The following is a 25202-nucleotide window of genomic DNA, read 5'->3' as shown; positions in this document are numbered from 1 at the left end:
GGTGGGCTGGTTGTATGTGCTCTTAAGTTAGTTTATCATCTTAAAAAACTAGTGTTTAGTATATAAAGCGTAAAATTGAATTATGACTGCCCAAAACCCCACCACCAAAAGAAAGATGGCGTGAGTAATGGAAGAGAGGATCTTTCATAGACAGAGAAATCTTATCCTCAGCAATGTCCTTGGTGAGACGTGCAATCTCATCAAAAGTATCCAGACACCTGTTAATGGACATTAATGTGCAATGTGTCCACACTTTGGTTTTATTACGACTTCAACTCGTATTTTCAATGCGGTGTCTGAATGTTTGTGGAGGAATGGCAGGTCATTCTTCCTCAGTAGTTGAAAAAACAGGTAGTGACTGGACAATGTGGTCTGGAGCGAAGTCGACATTCTGATCCAGCCCTAACGGGTTCCATTGGGTTCAGGGCAGGACTCTGGGCAGGGTATACCATGTCGGGAGTGTTACTGTCCACAAACCATTGTCTCACAGATGCTGCTTTACAACAGGATGAATTGTCACGCTCCGCCTGTCCCTCTTCTCTAAGCCGTACATAATTCTGCAAAATTTGTCCACAATCCTACCCAATTTAACGTTTCGTTAAGGGCAATAAGCGGACCACACACTAACTACGGCCGGCCGGAGTGGCCGAGCGGTTAAAGGCGCTACAGTCTGGAACCGCACGACCGCTACGGTCGCAGGTTCAAATCCTGCCTCGGGCATGGATGTGTGTGATGTCCTTAGGTTAGTTAGGTTTAAGTAGTTGTACGTTCTAGGGGACTTATAACCACAGCAGTTGAGTCCAATAGTGCTCAGAGCCATTTGAACCACTAACTACGGAAAACACACCCATATCGTAACACTATCTTCTCCGTACTTCTTTGTTGACACTACACATGATGGCAGGTAAAGTTATCCAAGATTCGCCAAACCCAAATCCTTTCACCGGATTACCACAGGGTACAACGTATAGCATTCCAAATTTCGTTTCCAGTCCACTGTCATGTGGCGTCGCTCTTTACCCCACCTGAAGCACCGCTTAGGATTGGCGACTGAAAGGTGTAACTTCTGAAGAGCTGCTTGATCCTTCTACCCCATTCTAAGTTCCTACGCACAGTCATTCTGCTATCTGAACTACTGGGAGAACTTTGGAACTTCTAACTGCTTCCGTTGATTGCATGCGGTTTCTTACAGTCACCATCCCCAGTGCACGGTGCGTCCCTGCCCGTCAATACATGAGGTGTGTGTGGTCTTGGTTTACACGGCGTTCGTCCTCCGCGTTTTGACTTCACAGTCTCATCACAGGCAGTTGACTAGGGCACCTCTGGAAGGACTGAAATCTCCCTGATGAAATTGTTACTCATATGAAATCCAGTGACTAGGCCACGACCGAAGTTACTGAGCTCACCTGACCAACTCATTCTACCGTTACTGCTCCTCTACTGACAACTCAGTGCTCTCTATCTCCTTTTATACTGGTGGGTCCGCTTTGTTGTGCGTACAATGCAAACTGGCTGAAACGGGGCAAGATTCCTTTCTTCTCCATACATCGTTAAGAGAACCACTGCCCTCACTTTGCACCCCGTATTGGTCCTAGTTTTGAAGGCGTACAGGGGCGTGCTGGAGAGATTTTTATGCAACTCTCCGGGGTAAACCCGGAACTTTTTTCACGTCTGTGGAAATTCGACTGATTGGAAACAGACTATAATAAACCTTAGTTAAAATTCATTAAAGGAGGACTAACTATACTAGTTTCTTCGTTTCAATCTATTAAAGCCGCAGCGACAAGGACTCTTAGTCCATCTGCTATGCGCATACAATATGTTCCAAAACTGTCTTTACTACATTGATCACGTATATTTTAGAAATGGGAATAGGTGGAAAGGTCTGGTTTGCGGCATAATGTTCACACACACCTAAAGCTGTTTTTCTTTTTTCTTATTTCCCCACATTAGTTAATGAGTGACCACCCTCCAGCAGTTGGCACAGTGTGCGGAGTGGTTTGTACAGATCATATCTGACAACCAGGTGCCGCGCGGGATTAGCCGAGCGGTCTGAGGCGCTGCAGTCATGGACTGTGCTGCTGGTCCCGGCGGAGGTTCGAGTCCTCCCTCGGGCTTGGGTGTGTGTGTTTGTCCTTAGGATGATTTAGGTTCAGTAGTGTGTAAGCTTAGGGACTGCTGACCTTAGCAGTTAAGTCCCATAAGATTTCGCACACATTTGAACATTTGACAACATGGTCCTGCAGAACCCCATTTCATTTTTTTTATCCGGGAGGTACTTTCACGGACTGTGAGCTCGTATCAGAGCAGCAATAAGACATCCTAGGCCGAACATGGAACTGGGATATCGCTTAGATAACCTGTGTGCTACAGACTGTGCACACATTTAACGTGACCATCCGTCCCCCCGTTCCCCCCCCCCCTTTTTTTCGTGACAGTCACGATTTTTATAGCTCTGTCCCGAATTTTTTCAAAATTAATTCGGGCCACCTATTTGTGATGACAGGCATCTTATCCGCATGGCTGTAATGGATCGTGCAGCCACGTGTCGATCCCTGAGTCAACAGATGGGGACGTTTGCGAGACAACAACCATCTGCACGAACTGTTCGACGAAGTTTGCAGCAGCATGGACTATCAGCTCGGAGACCATGGCTGCGGTTACCCTTGACGCTGCATCACAGACAGGAGCGCCTGCGATGGTGTACTCGACGAAGAACCTGGGTGCACGAATGGCAAAACGTCATTTTTTCGGATGAATCCAGTTTCTGTTTACAGCATCATGATGGTGGCATCCGTGTTTGGCGAAATTGCGGTAAACGCACATTGGAAGCGTGTATTCGTCATCGCCATGCTGGCGTATCACCCGGCGTGATGGTACGGGGTGCCATTGGTTACACCTCTTGGTCACCTCTTGTTCGCATTGACGGCACTTTGAACAGTGGACGTTACATTTCAGATGTGTTACGACCCGTGGCTCTACCCTTCATTCGATCCCTCCGAAACCCTACATTTCAGCAGGATAATGCACGACCGCATGTTGCAGGTCCTGTACGGGCCTTTCTGGATACAGAAAATGTTCGACTGCTGCCCTGGTCAGCACATTCTCCACATCTATCACCGATTGAAAACGTCTGTTCAGTGGTGGCCGAGCAACTGGCTCGTCACTATACGCCAGTCACTACTCTTGATGAACTGTGGTATCGTGTTGAAGCTGCATGGGCAGCTGTACCTGTACAACCATCCGAGCTCTGTTTGACTCAATGCCCAGGTGTATCAAGGCCGTTATTATGGCCAGAGGTGGTTGTTCTGGGTACTGATTTCTCAGGATCTTTGCACCCAAATTGCGTAAAAATGTAATCACATGTCAGTTCTAGTATAATATATTTGTCCAATGAATACCCGTTTATCATCTGCGTTTATTCTTGGTGTAGCAATTTTAATGGCCAGTAGTGTATATTTGCTGATCGGCAGGAGGCGCGCGTTGCATTGTAAGCACTGAATTGCAAGTGAGGGAACATTCCCTCTCTCGTGTCCCCGCTTCCAGCGGATCATCGTGGCCATCGTCTACAGACTGCTTGTGCCCGAGAAAATAATCCGATTTGACCCACATGTCCGGGGTTTTCGAAGTTTTCGTCTGGGGCCGGCATTTAAGTGATGGCAGGCCTACCCCAGTCATACGCCTGGTTAATTAGTTACGAATTAATGGCATCTGGAACTATTTAACCCACAACTTTATATGAATCCGTTTTAAATGATGAAAGGAAAAACTACTCCATTCAGTTCATAATTAAATGAACATGTATTCTGCTTACGACCACTGTCGGTATAATGTAACACTGTTTAGTTCAGCTAATTAAAGTACTGCTGGCCGGTTTCGCTCAGGAGAATGAACGTATAGTTCGGTCAGCTAAATCACTAAAGAGGAGTTTCAGTTAAAAGAATGAGTACATGGTTCAACGGACAGAGAAACTGCTGATTGTTTTCACTTGAAAAGAAAGAATGAGTAAGAGAGTCAATATGCAAAGCTGCAACAGTGTCGAATATTCTCATTCGATTGCTCCCAGTGACTGCTCTCACTCGAGAAAAAATAAATGAATAATAGTCCACCCAACAGGTAAAACTACAACCAACTGACATGATTGTTTTCATCCGTTTGCCTCAACATACTAGTTTCATTCAAAAGAATGAATGAGTGGTCCGACCAACTGAACGACTGTTTTCCTTCGGTTGCTCACACAGACCGGTTTCACTCGAAACAATGAATGAGTATTCAGACCGAATTAATTGATTGTTTTCAGTTGGTTGCTCCCACAGACTAGTTTCACTCGACAGAATGAATGATACGTATAACTACAACCGGATGAGGCGATTGTTTTCCAACAACTGAATGAATCGATTGTTTTCATTCGGTTGTTCCCGTCAATACGCGGCGAGCTACCCGCAGCGGCTCTTACGTCATGCAGCTCTGTGTTATGAAGTCGCGCAGTCGAGCCGCGCGGAGCTATTGAGTCACATATGAATACATTGTGATTGTCCAACGGCAACCCAGAGAACTACAACACCAAGAAGAATCGCTTATCGGCTTTTGGTAAGATCAGTGTGTTTTTTTTTTTTTAGTTAATTGGAGAGGAGAAGAGTTTCAAGGTCACCTTTATTTATAATAATAGACAGTCTTCGATGTGTGTATCATCACTCTAAAAGTTTTGAAGAGTATTTTCAACATAGAAACGAAGAGTGGCACTGATGTGGGTGTCGCAAAAAATAAACAAAGGAGTTGCATCTACGTCTAGTCTTGATGATCCATGTGTATATGTGGGCTGTAATTTTAATTTTAGTATTTTTAACAAAGAGAGCATACCTGGCATGCCTAGGATAGAAGAATCTAAGTGTATGTTTATATGGTTTAAATGCCGTGGATGCTGTGAAAATATTACTGTAACTGGTGATCGTACTGCATATTATCATTAGTGAGGGTGACCTTGAAACCCTTCCCCTTCCCATGATGTAAACAAAATACACCGATAACATGTTTTTTTTTGGGGGGGGGGGGGGGGCTCTAGCAAAACACGGATTTGTTTTTTGTCCCAGACATGTTTCACTGCAGTTGTAGCATCATCAGTGGTTTTTTTTATTAGTATGGCCTTTAAACATAAGGAATGTACTTTAGTGTTTATATACATATAAATAATTAGTTTCTGAATCGTAATTGCAGATTTTTTAAGAGCACATAAAATTGTGTATTCATACCTTCTTACCACACGCTGTGGTTTTCCTGCTGTATTACGTTTTTACAGTGTCTGTTTTTCTTCACAGTTTGTCACTTGCAACTATATACAACTTAATGTACGCAAAACATTTACGCAAAAATTACGATTTCTAAACTGTTATGGCTATGCCTGAGATTAATGAGTTATGTGAAAGGTTGTGTGTGTGTGTGTGTGTGTGTGTGTGTGTGTGTGTGTGTGTGTGTGTGAGTATCTATTTACATTACGTTTCACTTATGGTTTCTTTTTTCGCCATCTTCTTCGTTGTCAAGTTCTGTGTATTGAGTTGTCACTGTTTACCAGTTGTAATAACAAGATGGCGGACAGTGGAACAGTTGAAGGTGTGAAAACAAGATGACATACAGCAGAACAGTTGAAGATGTCATTGGCGGTTGTTTTGAATTTCTCAGAGGTGTGTGTGTGTGTGTGTGTGTGTGTGTGTGTGTGTGTGTGTGTGTGTGTGTGTGAAAAGAGAGAGAGAGAGAGAGAGAGAGAGAGAGTGAGAGTAAGTTTGAGGATTTATCTCTATTGTATATAGTTTTATGTGTGTGTATGTATGTATGTATGTGTCTGTGTGTCTACCTAGGGGGGCAGGGGGGGGGGGGGAGTTGGTATTATCTAATAATTCTTTGAGGGCAGAGAACAGTGTTTCATTGAAGAGAGCTCTCTATTCATTTATTACTTGCTTTCCTTCAACTATGGCTTTTTGTATTTGATAATTTTCTTCAATTATTAGTTTCTATGGGGGGCTGTTGCTGCATTTAAGAATTTTCAAATCTGTGTTGATGTCTGTTGGGCTATGTTTATTGTCCATAAGGTGTTCAGCAAACGTGGAATGACAGCTGTTACTTTTTAATGCTCTCCTGTGTTCTGTGTATCTGGCATTAAAGTTTCCGTTTGTCTGACCTATATAAACTGATTTGCAGTCCTGACACGTTAGTTGGTAAATACCAAGTGTGTTGTGTTTGTCTGTGCTTGTGTTGGTTGTCCATAGTTTCCACTGTGTTGAGTTGTCTGTCCTGTAGGCTATTTTTAGCCCTAGTTTTTTGAGTATTTCGCCTCACCTACAACAACAAAGCAGCCCACAGAATAGGTAATGGGGCAGAACAGGACTTCCCCTTCCAATACAACGATGAAGGTAAGTGTTGTTCAGGTGCTCGCAGACATTAACATCTCAGTGAGCTGGTGCTCCGTGGCGTTGAAACCACATCATTCTGCGGACAACAAAGGGTACAGTCTCCGAGGTTAATGTGCCGGTGTGATGCATGCGGTCATCACATGACACATTTTCTATGAGCTACGTTGTGTAAAGTATGTCTGTTTGGTGGACAGGCGACCTCAATTAGGATCTTGCCTAGTATGGCGGTGCGGGTCTCCCGCATCGTTCCCCTACGCTCTGTCAAGAAGCATGGGACTTCACTCCAACTTGTGATTTTTAATCTTTCCAGATAGATTCTTTTCCCGCTGCCTATTCCAGTGAACAACAGGCACCCGGAATCTTTGCGAGAATATGGCAGAACTGCATGCGTCGTTGCAATACATTCGTTGAGACTGGCGGTCGTCCCTTTTAACAATTACTATGAGTTACGTTGTGGTTATGCGATGTGCACTGTATATGACCATAACACAACATGCATTTCCAACCATTGGCTCCCAGTCTCTATATAATCGGATGTGGAACCGGTATCATATGTTTCAACTTGACCTAAAGGGTTGGAGATACCTCTCATACTTTTTCCGCCTTTCAGCTCTCCCTTCTTTGCTTAGAACTGGTTTTTTCATATGAGCTCTTGATATTCACATAGTGGATTCTCTTCTCTCCAAAGGCCTCTTCAAGTTTGCTACAGGCAGTATACATTTTTCCCCTGGTTATACATGTTTTTATAGACTTGCTTGTTCTGTAGACATCTCTGCTTAGCCATTTTGCACTTTCAGCCAGTCTCATTTCTTAGACTTCTCTACTCCCTTTCGCCTGCTTCATTTGCTGCATTTTTATATTTTTTTCCTTTCACCAATTAAATTCAGTAACCCCTGTGCTATCTAAGGATTTTTACTAGGTCTTGTCCTTTAACCTATTTGATCCTCTGCTGCCTTCAATATTTCATCTCTCAAAGTTACCCATTCGTCTTCTACTGTGTTTGTTTTCCCAAATTCAGCCAACCGTTGCCTAATAAGCACTTTGAAACTATTAAAAACCTCTGGTTTAATCATTTATCCAGGTTCCATTTCTTAATTACCTACTTTCTTTTTTTTACAGATTCTTCAGTTTTAATCTGCAGTCCATATCCAATCAATTGTGGTCAGAGTGCTAAGCTTCCCCCTCGAAATATTTTTTTCCGAAATCTCTCTCTAACCACTATATAATCAATCTGAAAACTTCCAGTCTCTCCAGGTCTTCTCCACATATTTAACCTATCATGATCCTGAAACCAAGTGTTAGCTTGATTAAATTATATCCTGTGCAAAATACTACCAGGCTGCTGTCTCTTTTATTCCTTTCAACCACTCCATAGTGTCCCACTATTTTTCCGTCTTTTCATCTTCTTAATAGCGAAGACCAGTCGGCCATCATAATCAAATTTTCCACTCCCATAACTATCTGGGTAATTTCTTTTATCTCATTATCTTACGACACCTTTAATTACTTCTTCCATGTGAGTTTTGTCTGCCGCTCGTGGTCTCGCGGTAGCGTTCTCGCTTCCCGAGCACGGGGTCCCGGGTTCGATTCAGGGATTTTCACCTGCCACGAAATGACTGGGTGTTGTGTCGTCTTCATTATCATCTTTCATCCCCATTATGGTCGGAGGAAGGCAACAACAAACCACCTCCATTAGGTCCTTGCCTAGTATGGCGGTACGGGTCTCCCACATGGTTCTAGTTCTTACTATGTTTCTCGGGACTAGTACTGCTGCAGTTTTCTCTTTTTTTCCTTCTTTGGTTAATTGCCTCACGTCATCTAGTTGTCTTCATATGATTGGGAAATCATTAATATGTAAATGGTGATCAAAAATTTTCAGTTGGAGAGCGTTTCTGTAGCGTATATGCAACGCAGCGCGACTCCGATGCGGGTATATAAACACCGACAAGTAGGGAAGGGATTAGTACGGCATTCTGATCTTTTCGACGTGCGTGCGGTAAATGCGGAATCGTGAACAATGATGCCGTTATTACCACATGTATTCAAACAAGAAGAACGTGCTGTTATTCTTTTCTTGGCTACTGAAGAATTAGCACCTGTGGACATCCATCGGAGAATAAAGAACGAAGAACACTGGAAAACTGCGACATGGGGTATTGCTGCTTCTTGATCACGCACGTCCCGATATCGCAAATTTCTTAACGCATAAGTTACGCCAACTCAAGATGGAGACAATCAAACATCCGTCGTATAGTCTTGATCTCTCACCATGCGATTATCACGCCTTCGGTCTCTAAAAGAAGGCACTGAAGGGACAACGACTCCTGTTGGACGAGAATGTGTAGCACAACGTTACGGACTGCTTCACGCAACAGGACACGGTGTTTTCCAAACACTTATCTTCAACCTGGTGCATCTGTGGGATGATTGTCTCATTACTCACGGCGATTATGCCTGATTTGCATACAGATTTTGGACTGTATGGCATTCTAACAGAAACTTTACCATCGTCCTTTACATACGTCGGGCAACGGCCTTGCCGCAGTGGATACACCGGTTCCCGTGAGATCATCGAAGTTTAAGCGCTGTTGGGCGTGGCCGGCACTTGGATGGGTGACCATCCAGCCGCCATGCGCTGTTGCCATTTTTCGGGGTGCACTCAGTCTCGTGATGCCAATTGAGGAGCTACTCGACCGAATGTTAGCGGCTTCGGTCAAGAATACCATCATAACGACCGGGAGAGCGGTGTGCTGACCCCACGCCCCTCCTACCCGCATCCTCCTTGAGTATGACACGGCGGTCGGATGGTACCGGTAGATCACTCGTGGCCTGAAGACAGAGTGCTTATATACGTCGAATAACAGTGGTTATGTCACGGATCACATTTATTCCTATTTGCACAAAAAATTTCCTTCCTAGAGTTTCAACCCAACAGCTGGTAGAAAGACAAAAATATGATTTAACGTCTCGTCGACGACGGGATCATTAGAGACGGAACACAAGCCCAGAATTGGGGAAAGATGATCAAAGAAATTGGCCGCGACCTTTGAAAGGACGCATACTGACATTTGGCTTAAACGATTTAGGGAAACCACAGGAAACCTAAATCGGAGTGGCAGGCTAGGAAATTTGAATTACCGTCCTCCCGCATCTGAGTTCAGTCTGCTAACCACCTCGCTCGATACATAAGAGTCAGGAAGGGAGACTTATCGCATCGTTCTGCCTCCAGACTTTCCCACATTCCTTTCCCACATGTAAGAAAACTGCAATGGAGTTTTTATTGTTAAATTCGGTAGTCCGAAGGAAATGAATTTCCGCTGTCAATTTATACAAATCCTAACTCTTCTAGTCATACGGCATCATTCTCTTCACAATGTGTTCGTAACTGGCTAAGAGATACCCGTTTAATCAATTTTTTCCTCTTTTGAGAATTAGGATCATCTTAGCTGTTTTTTATAGCTCTGGGAAGCACTCGCTTACGAAGCAACTATAGTGATCAAAATAAATGTTGCATAATGACGATACCTTAATACTGAACGATGCGATCCAAAAATAGGGTATGATATTAATACATTGGTTTGCTTGTTGTAATTCTAGCGGAAACGGTCAATGTTTCTATCGTGAGGGAGAGTATGTGCAGTGTATGGCAATCATGTCACCTGTAAACACTGCTGTACTTTTGTTGTGTGTCATTACGACAACTGTGTTGCTTCATGATTGTTCCGACAACAATAACGTATGATCTGAATCTCCGTATAGTCACTCTTAATGGCGCAGAGAATGAGATAGGCTAGGCAGGCGTCGCAGCGAATGTCGCTCTGCGTCGAAGTGATGTTTATAGAATATGGAACAAGTTTCTAGCGACAGAATCTGTTGAGGATCGTCATAGAAGTGGTCGAGGAAGAAAAACAACAGGTGTGTAGGGCCGTTATCTACATATAACAGAAAGCAGAAAGCCTCAACACAAGCAACACGTCTTCAGTGAAAGTTCCAAACAATTACAGGTGTGCAGATGTCACCACAAACGATACGAAATAAGCTCAATGAGCAGAGATTACGAGCCAGAAGACGTCTCAAGCTTCCTCCTCTAAATCGAGTTTGAAGAAGGGCAAGTGTTAGATCGGCACAAAGCCACTCTTTGTCTACTATACAGCCGCGAAACACAACGCTCTTTTCTGATGAGACCCTTAACAATCTCCACCCTGACAATACTGATATTCGTGTGTGGAGACGACGAGGACAACGTCTCCACCATAACTGTATCGTATACGGGCGGTTCAGTCATTTTTGTGGTGGAAATATGTGTGGCCGCATGAAACGACTTGGGCCAATACATGGGAGAATGACTGGTGCAAAGTACCAGGACGACATATTCACACATATGTCGCTCCACTTGGTGAACATATTGGAGCGGCATTCTGGTTGATGGGCGATTATGCACGCCCCCATCGTCACAATCTTGTGAACACCTTCCTAGTGGAGCATAGAAACAGTCTGATGGAGTGACCTCCACGTTCTCCAGATCTCTACTGCATTGAGAATGCATGGGCCTTGCAATCTTCCTGTCCCACCAGAGACTTTACAGGGCACATTTGTAACCGCTGTGGAGAAATGGCACAATATTCCACAGACTTATCGGGACAATTTGCTAAGGAGTATTCCTAATCGCTTTCAGAAGTGACAGCAGTTATGAGGAGGTCCAAATGTTTCACATACAATGTGTTATGCAAGACGACAGTGACAAGAAACTGTGGTATTTGCAGTGGAATCTTTTGTAGGGTTTTGTTTGTGTTTGTCAAGTGTAAATTTGTTTATCTTCCTTATTTTTGTTTTCTTGTGACTGTACCTGGCATAACAGAATCTATTTTGCTTTCTATTTTTTTGTTGATAAGTTCCTATGGGACCAAACAGCTGAGGCCATCGGTCGCTAGGCTTACACACTACTTAATCTAACAAACTAACTTACGCTAAGGACAAGAAACACACACTAATGCCCGAGGGAGGACTCGAACCTCCGACGGGAGGAAGCCGCGCGAACCGTGGCAAGGCGTCATAGACCGCGTGGCTTGTTTCTGTTATGTCCAGTATTGACAATAAAGCAATGTAAAAATTGACCACTGTATTCATATATCTCGTTAGCAGTACTATGGCTTTGGCATTACCCAGTGCAGAGGTTTTTTTTTTTTTTCGTTATTATGTTCCTGATTTCAGCATGGTTAGTCAGAATCGGGTTACTCGTTGGTGTTGTTCTCCTGAAGTCTTCCAAGTGTTGTAGTCTTATGATTTATTCCTCCTGTGCGTTTTCTTGGTCTTGATTTCGTGGAATCGTAATTTGGATCCTGTAGGCTGTTGCACCATGTTCAACTTGACCAAGTGAGTCAAATACAGCTCCACCTGGGCCATTAGTAGCTCTCTTAGGCAGTTGTAAGAGGAGTTGGAACGCACTATCCAGATAATGTTAAATTTAGTGACTTTGCTTCCCTTTATTTAAGGAACCACTATAGCCATTGACATGAAACTTTTATAGGACATTAAACTTATGTTCTGAGTCTACTGAACTACAATAATTGCATTTGTCACTGCTTTCGGAAATACAATTTTTAATTACACTTGTACTTTTTTTGTACGTTATCTTAAACAATTTTAATTATACATAACATTATGTTCCTGTTTTAGTTCAGTAGACTCAGGATATGTATGTTATTACTTCCGGAAAATTTTAATACTCTACTCGAAGTGCTCTCTGAGATTTAGGGAAAAATGCAATAGAAAATGTTAATTTTCAGGAACGGCTTCTAAAGTTTCAAAAGACTGTAACTCAATATATGCTTAATTTTTTTATTTTTAGTCACTCAGAAGCACCCTGCACCATACTGTATATCATCCTCTTGATCTTTTTCCAAGTTTTTTCTTCTTTATGGACTCTTTAGTGGCCAACTGTGCTGCATACTCTGCTTTATCAATGCGAACCTTGTCCATCCGTTCAAGTTGTCTGATGCAGTTTGCTCCTGGATTAATTCCCATATGCTGTAGCATTTTCACCTACCAATGTTGCCATCATTAAAAGCAATAACAGCATCACTGACCCCCCACTTTAGTGTCTTCATTCCAACTAAGATTTTTGAACGACTCACTGGGATTTTGAGTCTGATCAAGCAGACACTTCTTCAGTAATTCAGGGTTTGCCAGGTATCTGTAAATATGTTTTATGATATCCATGACTGCTGCTGGAATGGAATGTTTATGACTGTATGAACTGTTTGAGTACTGGGCATTGCGGTAATTGCACCACGAATCAGGTCCAGGAGGGTGGTATACTGGTTTTTCATCATTTGACAGTCTATGGAAGAAGGTAGCCCATACTGTCTGTTTCATTTTCAACAAATTCTCAGTATTATTTCTAATAGCCATCCCATATTGCTGCTGTAGTTCATCAATCATTTTGTCTGTCAGCCTGCCTCTTATGATTTTACCATCAGAAAATTTCTTGTCTCTCAAACTTTGTCTCAACATCCTTAGACTGGTGCCCATCCTCGTCTGGACATGGCCAACACATTCCAGTTTTGTGATAATCTTCTCACCATAAGGCTGAGGGGCTACTACACTGTTACATGCTCTTGAGTCTCCATCACCTAAGAACTTAGTGTAACCCACTCCCCATTCGTTCACAGATCGACTAAAAATTTCAATAGTTGCATAGACTTCCATACCAACACTTGTTCCTTCAAAATTGCAAATTTTATAATGAGGTAAAAATTCGAAACTGTGAAAAAAAATTTCGTTCTAACTCTCCTTAAATAGCGTATGGTTCTTACGATTTTCCATCCTTACTTTGTGTTTCGCAGGAAATTTCTCATCCTATTCACCCAAAGTTCTCGGTCACCATTCCTCGACTCGTATACGTAGTTCTCGGAACATATGATCCATCTCTCTGCGATCGTTTCTATGTCTGGAATGTTGCCAACGTTTCTGCGTATTTTTCTTTGTGTTTTTAACTCATTCAGGAGTGGCAAAAATAATGTTATACACACAACCCTCAGCGCTAACTTCAGGCTTTTGCATGCAAGCTCCATCTAGGAGCGACACTAAAAAACTAACCGCATTCCAGTGTCCATCAGCGCTTTGGAAAGGATCCCACACACGAGCGATATCTCCTGCAATCGGTAGGTCACTTCCACTCCGTCACAAACGAGCGATCCCCCTGCGGGTCCGGGGTAAGAATAGGCCCGAGGTATTCCTGCCTGTCGTAAGAGGCGACTAAAAGGAGTTTCAACCGTTCCAGCCTTCCATGTGATGGTCCCCCTTGGGGTTTGACCTCCATTTTTCAAAATTCTACAGAAGTACGAGCCTTTTGGGGAAGGACACCTTACGTGGTGTACCACTGGTCCTAAGTGCACTAAGACCTTGGTATTCAGCATTGTACTGGCGTTGTAACCATACCCACTATTCCTCAAATTGGGCCTAAACGCCTGATGGGTTGTCCAAGTTACGCCCATAGTGCGTCCCCATCTGCACCAGCGATCATGATGGACTTTCCATGGCACCAGAAATCCAGCACGGTAGCCAGCCCGTTGTGGTGGGGTCGTCATGTACCCTCTAGGTTGTAGCCCCCTGACAACACAGGGATCGTACTGCCGATACCTGAGCTGCACCCTCCCCACGTCGGCCAAGGAGTAGATGCCTGTCTCCTTGGGGCATCAGGACTCCCGGAAATGGTCATCCTGCCAGGTGGCCCTTGCTGAGGCTGGGTGGCGCCCGTGGGGAGAGCCCCTGGTCGGAGTGGGTGGTATCGGGGCGGACGTTTCGCAGATGAAACGTCAACACGTATCAGGTCCCTCTGCGGCCGAGTCTTTCAAAAGAAAAGGTACCATTTCTAGTTCTAGTTCTGGTTCTCCTGTCCTTTCCCCCTTGGCCACTCCCTGGGAGGAGGGACAGGTCCGCCGGCTTGGGGCGAAGTACTTCCCCCGCTATTTGGTCTGTTCTCGAACTGATGGGGGGACGTTCGACACCTCCAAGCCCATGTTCTTTGTTCAGCACATTGAGGACATCTTCGGGGAAATCGAGGCTCTCAGCAAGATGCGTTCAGGGTCCGTTCTTATCAAGACCACCTCCGCCACACAGTCGGCGGCGCTCCAGGCGTGTGACCGCCTAGGGGACATCCCAGTGTCCATTGTCCCGCATCTGGCACTAAATAGGACGCAGGGGGTTATTTTTCATCGTGACCTCCTGCCACAATCTGATGAGGAGCTCAGGGCCAACCTGGAGCGCCGAGGCGTGCATTTCGTCCGGCGAGTCAAGCGCGGCCCCAAAGACCGTTGCATCGGCACTGGGGCCTTTATCCTCGCCTTCGAGGGGGACGTTCTCCCGGAGAAGGTAAAGGTGATGTGCTACCGGTGCGACGTGCGACCTTACGTCCCGCCTCCTATGCGCTGTTTTCGGTGTTTGCGCTTTGGGCACATGTCGTCACGGTGTGAGGCTGAGCCTCTTTGTGGCGATTGTGGACGTCCTCTTCGTGAGGAACATACATGCACTCCACCACTTCGGTGCATTAATTGTCCTGGCATCCACTCGCCTAGATCCTCAGACTGCCCCGCATATCAGAAGGAGAAGAAGATACAAGAACTCAAAACTTTGGATCGGCTCTCTTATTCTGAGGCCAGGAAGAAGTATGACCGCCTCCATCCCATGCTGTTGACCACTTCGTTTGCCTCAGTTGTGTCCACTCCTTCCGCGGTATCCTCACCCCTATCCTGTCCCCCCTCCGCCTCCTCCGCCCATCAGGGGGCTCTGCCTCCGCCTCCCAAATCCCTCCCTTCCAAATCCTCCTCCCCCGTGGCCCCCACCCCCTCTGCCCCAGGGGCCACCCTTCCTCCTCCTCCTCTCCCCCTGCCACCTGAGAAGCGATCCTCTTCTCAGGCGTCCATCAGGGAAACATTCCGGACCCCAGCTTCCGAGGTCCGGCGTTCCAAAACGGACCCCACGCGTGAGGACCTTCTTCGGGTCCAGCCCACCATCCCTGTGCCTCCTAGGCCTTCCAAGAAGGCCTCCAAGAAGTAGTCTCTATCCCCCTCTCCACCCCGGCGCGTTTCGTCTGACTCTCCATCCGTGAGTCGCTGCTCCCGGCCGTCCTCAGTTTCGCCGGGACGCTCTGCTGCCAGGCGCTCAGCTGGCCTCTCGTCGGCAAATGATGCTGCCCCTCCTACACAACCAGGGACAGCGGCCACAGCTGGCGACGACTTGATCGAACCGGATCCGCCTCCCGCCGATTGTAGCGTTGTTCCCTCGCAACCTGGCCCTCCGCGGCCGTCGAGGTGACCAGCTCTTCCCCCGTCTCATTTCCCCAGCTTTTTGACTAGCGATGGCCTTGTTACATTGGAACATAAGAGGTATTCGATCTAATCGGGAGGAATTACAACTGCTCCTCCGCCTGCACTGTCCGCTCGTCCTTGGTCTCCAGGAAACCAAGTTGCGCCCAACTGACCGTATTGCCTTTACCCACTATACCTCGGAGCGGTATGACCTCACCCCTGTGGACGGTATCCCAGCTCATGGTGGGTTCATGTTGCTCGTTCGGGACGATGTCTATTACCATCCCATCCCATTGACCACCCCACTCCAAGCAATAGCTGTCCGTATTACTCTTTCTGCTTTTACTTATTCAGTTTGTACCATCTACACTCCACCGTCATCTGCTGTTAGTCGGGCTGACATGATGCACCTGATCGTTCAGCTTCCCCCACCGTTTTTATTGTTTGGCGACTTCAATGCCCATCATCCCCTTTGGGGCTCTCCTGCATCCTGTCAAAGAGGCTCACTCTTGGCGGATGTCTTCAACCATCTCAATCTTGTCTGCCTCAATACCGGCGCCCCGACTTTCCTCTCTGACTCTACTCATTCCTACTCCCACTTGGACCTCTCGATCTGTTCTACCACTCTTGCCTGTCGGTTCGAGTGGTATGTCCTTTCTGACACCTATTCGAGCGACCATTTCCCCTGTGTCGTTCGTCTCCTGCACCACACCCCATCCCCACGTCCTTCGCACTGGAACATACTGAAAGCTAACTGGGGACTTTACTCCTCCCTGGCGACCTTTCCAGACCACGATTTTCTCAGTTGTGACAGTCAGGTCGAATACCTCATGGCTGTTATCATCAATGCTGCCGAAAGTTCCATTCCTAGTACTACCTCTTCTTCACGTCGCGTTTCCGTCCCCTGGTGGAACGAGACTTGTAGGGACGCTATCCGTGCTCGACGACGTGCTTTACGCACCTTTCGCCGCCATCCTACGTTGGCGAATTGTATTGAATACAAACGACTTCGAGCGCAATGCCGTAGAGTCATCGAAGACAGCAGAAAAGCTTGTTGGGCCTCTTTCACCAGCTCCTTTAACAGTTTTACTCCCTCTTCCGTCGTTTGGGGTGGCCTGCGCCGGCTGTCGGGCATTAAGGCCCACTCCTCGGTACCTGGCCTGACCTCAGGTAATGAGGTCCTTGTTGATCCTGTGGCTGTCTCCAACGCCTTTGGCCGGTTTTTCGCGGAGGTTTCAAGCTCCGCCCATTACCACCCTGCCTTCCTTCCCAGGAAAGAGGCAGAAGAGGCTCGGCGACCTTCCTTCCACTCGCTGAATCTGGAAACTTATAATGCCCCCTTTACTATGCGGGAACTCGAACATGCGCTTGCACTGTCCCGGTCCTCTGCTCCGGGGCCAGATGCCATTCACGTTCAGATGCTGGCACACCTTTCTCCAGCGGGCAAAAGCTTCCTTCTTCGTACCTACAATCGCATCTGGACCGAAGGTCAGGTCCCCATGCGTTGGCGTGACGCCGTCGTTGTTCCTATACCCAAACCCGGGAAGGATAGACACCTTCCTTCTAGTTACCGCCCCATTTCTCTTACAAACTGTGTCTGTAAGGTGATGGAGCGCATGGTTAATGCTCGGTTAGTCTAGATTCTTGAATCTCGACGACTGCTTACTAATGTCCAATGCGGCTTTCGTCGCCGCCGCTCCGCTGTTGACCACCTTGTGACCTTGTCGACATTCATCATGAACAACTTTTTGTGAAGGCGTCAAACAGTAGCCGTGTTCTTCGACTTGGAGAAGGCTTATGATACCTGTTGGAGAGGAGGTATCCTCCGCACTATGCACAGGTGGGGCCTACGCTGTCGCCTGTCCCTTTTTATTGATTCCTTTTTAACGGATCGAAAGTTTAGGGTACATGTGGGTTCCGTATTGTCCGACGTCTTCCTCCAGGAGAACCGAGTGCCTGAGGGCTACGTATTGAGCGTAGCCCTTTTTGCCATCGCGATCAATCCAATTATGGATTGTATTCCACCTAATGTCTCAGGCTCTCTCTTTGTCGATGACTTCGCGATCTACTGCTGTGCCCAGAGAACATGCCTCCTGGAGCGCTGCCTTCAGCGTTGTCTAGACAGCCTCTACTCATGCAGTGTGGCAAATGGCTTCCGGTTCTCTGAAGAGAAGACGGTTTGTATCAACTTTTGGCGATATACAGCGTTCCTTCCGCCATCCTTACATCTCGGTCCCGTTGTTCTCCCATTCGTGGAAACAACTAAGTTTCTAGGGCTCACGTTGGACAGGAAACTGTGTTGGCCTCCACATGTCTCTTATTTGGCGGCCAGTTGTACACGTTCCCTTAATGTCCTCAGAGTTCTTAGCGGTTCATCTTGGGGAGCGGATCGCACTGTCCTGCTTCGCTTATATCGCTCCATTGTCCGATCGAAGCTGGATTATGGGAGCTTCGTCTACTCGTCCGCTCGGCCATCCCTCTTACGCCGGCTCAACTCCATCCACCATCGGGGGATACGTCTTGCGACCGGAGCCTTTTACACTAGTCCTGTCAAGAGTCTTTATGCTGAAGCTGCCGAATTACCATTGACCTACCGGCGCGACGTACTGCTGTGTCGGTATGCCTGCCGGCTGTTGTCTATGCCCGACAACCCCTCATACCAGTCCTTCTTCGCCGATTCTCTCGACCGTCAGTACGGGTTGTATGTGTCTGTCCTGCTGCCCCCCAGAGTCCGCTTCCGTCGCCTGCTTCGACAATTGGATTTTGCCCTCCCTACCGCCTTCAGAGAGGGTGAGAGCCCGACACCACCTTGGCTCCAGGCTCCGGTTCATATTTATCTCGACCTCAGCTCACTCCCGAAGGAGGGTACTCCGGCTGCAGTGTATTGCTCACGGTTTGTCGAACTTCGTGCTCGCCTTGCCAGTCACACCTTTATTTACACCGATGGCTCCAAAACTGACGATGGTGTCGGCTGTGCCTTTGTCGTCGGGGCCGCCACCTTTAAATACCGGCTCCTCGACCAATGTTCGAGCTTTACGGCCGAGCTTTTTGCTCTCCATCAGGCCGTTCAGTATGCCCGCCGCCACCGGCATTCATCGTATGTACTCTGCTCTGACTCACTCAGTGCTCGTCAGAGCCTTGGAGCTCCCTATCCGGTCCATCCCTTGATTCAACGGATACAGCAATCCCTCCATTCTTTCGCAGATAATGGTTCTCCTGTCAGCTTTCTGTGGGTTCCCGGACATGTAGGAGTGCCTGGAAATGAGGCTGCGGATGCTGCAGCCAAGGCTGCAGTCCTCCTGCCTCGGCCAGTCTCCCATTGTGTCCCGTCATCTGACGTTTGTGGGAATGTATGTAAGAGGCTTGTGTCGTTGTGGTGGGATGCTTGGTCATCCCTCCAAGGAAACAAGCTCCGGGCAGTAAAACCGCTCCCAACTGCTTGGACAACCTCCTCCCGACCATCTCGGCGAGAGGAGGTCCTTCTGACCAGGTTGCGGATTGGGCATTGCCAGTTTAGCCACCGCTACCTGCTCTCCGGTGACCCTGCCCCGCAGTGCCCTTGTGGTCAGGCATTAACAGTGCGCCATGTTTTACTGTCGTGTCCCCATTTTAGTCAATTTCGTGTTGTCCTGTCCCTGCCATCTACTTTACCAGATGTTTTAGCTGATGACGCTCGAGCAGCTGCTCGTATTCTGCGTTTTATAACTTTAACTGGCTTGTCCAAAGACATCTACCCTTTTTACTTATTTTATCTGCATCTTTGTCAGGCCTTCTGGTGTCCCCCCCCCCCCCATCCCCTTGAGTTTTACTAGATTCCATGTGCTCTAACAACTGTTACTGTGCGCTAATGACCTCAGCAGTTGAGCGCCCTTAAACCCCACAAAAAAAAAAAAAAAAAAACAAACGAGCGATTTACCAAGCAGTTTCAACCAGTGTTACGAATGCCACTTTGAAGAAAAACTACGCTGTAGAAAATGAACTGCTAGGTTACGCAGCAATGGCAGTTGATCTCGCTGTCTCTACGAATACTTGCAAAAAGTTAGTAAGAAATGGTGACTGAAATTAATTAAACGTCCTTTGAAACGTGTTTCTTGCGAACAGTATGTTACTTTACAGAATACATTGCGTTTAACATTGACGCCAAGTTGGTTGTGTACATCTTCCCAGTCTATTAATACAATTCGTTTTCATTTGTTAGTTCACAGTTGCTTTACATTCATTAGTCCTATAATTTAGCTGCAAGTATTTACGCAGTGGTTTTTCAGTCTCGGCGAGTCTGTAGAAATAGTGGAGACATCGAGAGATGTCGTATCGTTATCAGTACAAATGTGGGATCTCATTCGTCTTAGTTACATGTTCCAAAGATCATTTGACCTGTTCTATTACAGAAATAACGTGGAAAGAGTCAAATTATAGGACTGGTGTTAAAATTAACGAACGTATTACTTTTTTGTTCCCACTTATACAACTACACTTAAAAACAAGTGATTTTTTATGGACTAGCGGTTTTTTAATAGTAATTGGTCCGTGGAATAGAATGAGTTGTCCAAGAGAAATGATTTTAGGTCAGATTTAAAACTTGCTTTGCTACCGGTCAGGCTTTATGTTATTGGGAAAAATGATCAAAAATTTTTGATGCTGGAGCCGGCCGGAGTGGCCGAGCGGTTCTAGGCGCTACAGTCTGGAACCGCGCGACCGCTACGGTCGCAGGTTCGAATCCTGCCTCGGGCATGGATGTGTGTGATGTCCTTAGGTTAGTTAGGTCTAAGTAGTTGTAAGTTCTGTGGGACTTATGACCTCAGCAGTAGAGTCCCATACTGCTCAGAGCCTTTTTTTTTTCTGCACATTGAACTCCTTTCTAAGATAGTGACAGCTTTATTACCGAATAAAGGTCATATTTTCCTTTAGAGTTGTAAGTGTGGACATCAGTATTCTTCTCAAATTGTCATGAAATATTTATGAGAAATTTCACTGGCGAACATACGTACTGTGACGACACAGTTAAAATGCTTATCTCCTTGGAGAGGTTTCTACATGATGTCCGTAGGAGAGCAATACATATTATTCTCATTACTCGCTTTTGTGCAGTCGATACTTTCTTCCTTAGTGTTCAGTTACCCCAGAAAAGTGTTCCATAAGACATTATTAAGTGGAAATATACAAACTATGTCAGAGGTTAATTCGTTTGTTTCCAAGATTAGCAGTTATAGAGAGAGTAAAGGTAGCTGAAATTAATTGCCTGAGAAGCTCAGTAATACACCGAGTCTAGAGCAAGCTTTCATCAATATACACACCCAAAACTTTGGAGCATTTTCCCTATTTACTGACTCCTGCTCATGTGCTACATCAATTGTTGGTATGATTCTATTTGTTGCACAGAACTGAATAGAAGTCTGTTGTTTCAAAATGTAGCAAGTATCCATTTCCTGCGAACCACTCAATATTTCCTTGAAGGACATAATTTACAATCTCTTCTGTTTCTTTCTCTCCAATGGGATTATTATAACACTGCAAAAAGTACCAACAGTGCTTGTTGACTTTAAGTGGCAGATCATTCACATATATAAGGAATAGGGATGGTACCCTGTGAAACTCCCTGCGTGATTTCTCTCTAGTCACTAAAATTTTCTAACGTTACACCACTGTTTTATTTAGCACAACGTTTTGCGTTCTGTTTGTTAAGTATGATGTTAAGTATGATTCAAAATAGCCGTAAGTAGAGCCATCAATTCCATAAAACCTGAGTTTTTCTAAGAGAGTAACATGATCTACTCCTTGGAAAGATCACAAAAAAAATCAACTGCCAATATTTCTTTATTTAAGGCTTGTACTATTTGATGAGTATTGTCAGTCGAGCAACACTTCTCGAATCCAAACGGTGATATGCTAAGTAAATTGTTTCTGTTTAAGTGTGAGACTTCTCTAGAGTACATTACTTTTTCGAATATTTTGGAAAAAAAGTGTCAGTAAGGAAATAGAACGGTAATTGTTTAAGTCCTTCTTATCACATTTCTTATGAAGAGAATTAACAATTGAATATTTCAATCTGTCTCGAAAATGTCCCTATACTAGCAGGGATGGCAACCCCGACAAATCTCAGGGGCCCTGACTTTTTGGGAGTGGGGGGTGGGCATGGAAAAAAATCTATATATCTCTATATGTACAGGGTGAGGCAAATAAAAGTGGCCTGCAGAACACAGTTTCACGATACAAAGAAACACAGAAGAGGAAAGGAAATGCAGTACCAATCAGACTATAGCAAATGTTGAAATTGACCACCATTCATCTCTACATACTTTTTGGCCATGGTCAGCAAATTGCTGAAGTCGGATCGAAGCTGGACTACTGGAATTGTTGCAGTCTCATTGAAAATGTTCTGCTGCATTTCTTGAAGACTATGAGGGTTGTTGCGACACACCTTAGACTTGAGGGCTCCACAAAAAGTAATCGCACTATGACCTGGACGGCCAGCTAAGACTGCGACCTAACTGATCTCTGCTAACAACTCTGTCAGGCATGAAGATTGTGTAAATGTGCGCCAAGGAACCGGTGTGGATCATGTGGTCTGCACGTCACGGGTGTGGTTACATGCATGTATTCACGTCCAGTCGCATCCGTTCGTCCGAGCCACTTTTATTTGTCCTACCCTGTATTATTCAATTGTGATTTTTGAAGATTGAAATTTTCGCCGAACTTCTGTGCTGGGGTATCGTAGAAGGACGTAAGTTCAATGTCACTACTCATGGTTCTGTTAGTTTATAAATTTCAAAGAGCAGAAAATAAATTGATGTAACAGAAAGGTTTTATAGCTTATCCAAATGCTCGCTAACACTGCTTGGCACTCGTCGATAGAATTCGTTAAGTTTTCGTAATGCTTCCCACTGTGTCTGTCACTGCAGCCAATTAGTGCAAACTACGCTGACAAGGGGAGGCCACGATGTTCGGATCATAGATTTACATCAGATTTTGTACCATTTTAGTAGTCGATTAGGACAACATAAAGTGCAGCAGAAGGCGTACCACTTAGATGCTTTCTAACATTCTGCGTGGTGTCGTCTGTTCTATATCGTGTCTCCCTACCACTTTCGCGCAACGACGCTCTGAGCGTGTTTTTTAGGGAATTGACTAGTTTGAACCTGGGACCTGTTGCTGGTAAGGAGACGCCAGACCACACATGACATGTAGAGTTCAGAAGAGTTCAGTGAGACTAGCGATGATATTGCCAAATACTTAATGATTTCAGCGTCAGCTCCACTGCACTCCCTGTAAAAGAATCTTAATACTAACTAAATTTAGTGGAAGGGGTTCAGGGCTTTCCTATTTTTAGTTAGCTGGTAAAATAACGTCGAAAAAGCAGTTAAGTTTACCATTGGAAATTTTATTGTACTCACAAAACATTGTTTGTAAATTGCACTATTGGTAAAAGGAAATGTTTTAATACAGGATGATAAAAACCAACTGCGTTCAACAAAAATGTGAACGAATATGCCCTGAGTGGGTTTCCAAGTTCTACAATGGATCGAAGGATGACCTATGCCATATCACATCTATAATCTAGGTTTAAATTAAGTTTCACAAAAGAGAAAACTATCAAAATGGTCTACAGTGACCCTCAATTATCTTTAATTACTTATCTAACTTGTCGTAAATTACAGTGGCTGATGTGGCTTCTCAATAACTACACTCCTGGAAATGGAAAAAAGAACACATTGACACCGGTGTGTCAGACCCACCATACTTGCTCCGGACACTGCGAGAGGGCTGTTCAAGCAATGATCACTCGCACGGCACAGCGGACACACCAGGAACCGCGGTGTTGGCCGTCGAATGGCGCTAGCTGCGCAGCATTTGTGCACCGCCGCCGTCAGTGTCAGCCAGTTTGCCGTGGCATACGGAGCTCCATCGCAGTCTTTAACACTGGTAGCATGCCGCGACAGCGTGGACGTGAACCGTATGTGCAGTTGACGGACTTTGAGCGAGGGCGTATAGTGGGCATGCGGGAGGCCGGGTGGACGTACCGCCGAATTGCTCAACACGTGGGGCGTGAGGTCTCCACAGTACATCGATGTTGTCGCCAGTGGTCGGCGGAAGGTGCACGTGCCCGTCGACCTGGGACCGGACCGCAGCGACGCACGGATGCACGCCAAGACCGTAGGATCCTACGCAGTGCCGTAGGGGACCACACCGCCACTTCCCAGCAAATTAGGGACACTGTTGCTCCTGGGGTATCGGCGAGGACCATTCGCAAACGTCTCCATGAAGCTGGGCTACGGTCCCGCACACCGTTAGGCCGTCTTCCGCTCACGCCCCAACATCGTGCAGCCCGCCTCCAGTGGTGTCGCGACAGGCGTGAATGGAGGGACGAATGGAGACGTGTCGTCTTCAGCGATGAGAGTCGCTTCTGCCTTGGTGCCAATGATGGTCGTATGCGTGTTTGGCGCCGTGCAGGTGAGCGCCACAATCAGGACTGCATACGACCGAGGCACACAGGGCCAACACCCGGCATCATGGTGTGGGGAGCGATCTCCTACACTGGCCGTACACCACTGGTGATCGTCGAGGGGACACTGAATAGTGCACGGTACATCCAAACCGTCATCGAACCCATCGTTCTACCATTCCTAGACCGGCAAGGGAACTTGCTGTTCCAACAGGACAATGCACGTCCTCATGTATCCCGTGCCACCCAACGTGCTCTAGAAGGTGTAAGTCAACAACCCTGGCCAGCAAGATCTCCGGATCTGTCCCCCATTGAGCATGTTTGGGACTGGATGAAGCGTCGTCTCACGCTGTCTGCACGTCCAGCACGAACGCTGGTCCAACTGAGGCGCCAGGTGGAAATGGCATGGCAAGCCGTTCCACAGGACTACATCCAGCATCTCTACGATCGTCTCCATGGGAGAATAGCAGCCTGCATTGCTGCGAAAGGTGGATATACACTGTACTAGTGCCGACATTGTGCATGCTCTGTTGCCTGTGTCTATGTGCCTGTGGTTCTGTCAGTGTGATCATGTGATGTATCTGACCCCAGGAATGTGTCAATAAAGTTTCCCCTTCCTGGGACAATGAATTCACGGTGTTCTTATTTCAATTTCCAGGAGTGTATATAACAGAAAAATCATCGCGTTTCAGATTTTTACTTCTAGTGGCAAATGTGAACACCATGAGCTTTAATTGACGATCGACACCAGTATTACGCAAAAAGGGGGTGTAACAGATGAGACTTCTGCAGTGCTGAGTGAAGCTTTATGCGCTGTTATGCGGCATCGCGTGCATTCATTATCTTGTCGGTGTTCGTCAGGGGGCGGCGGACAGCACAGCTCCGCTCACCTCGCCGTCTCGGAAGCAACTCTCTCCTAACTTCTCCTTACTACAATTTACCGAAGTTGGTTTTAAAAAAACTATCTGGCTGTATTTTCATCTGACCAATCAGGGTCTCAATGTTAACCTTAAGCTCCACCTACAAAAATTCTGTCTATCCAATGAGAAA

Source organism: Schistocerca piceifrons, chromosome X, assembly GCF_021461385.2.
Source record: "Schistocerca piceifrons isolate TAMUIC-IGC-003096 chromosome X, iqSchPice1.1, whole genome shotgun sequence".
Lineage (NCBI taxonomy): Eukaryota > Metazoa > Arthropoda > Insecta > Orthoptera > Acrididae > Schistocerca > Schistocerca piceifrons.
This window is presented reverse-complemented; position numbering follows the sequence as displayed.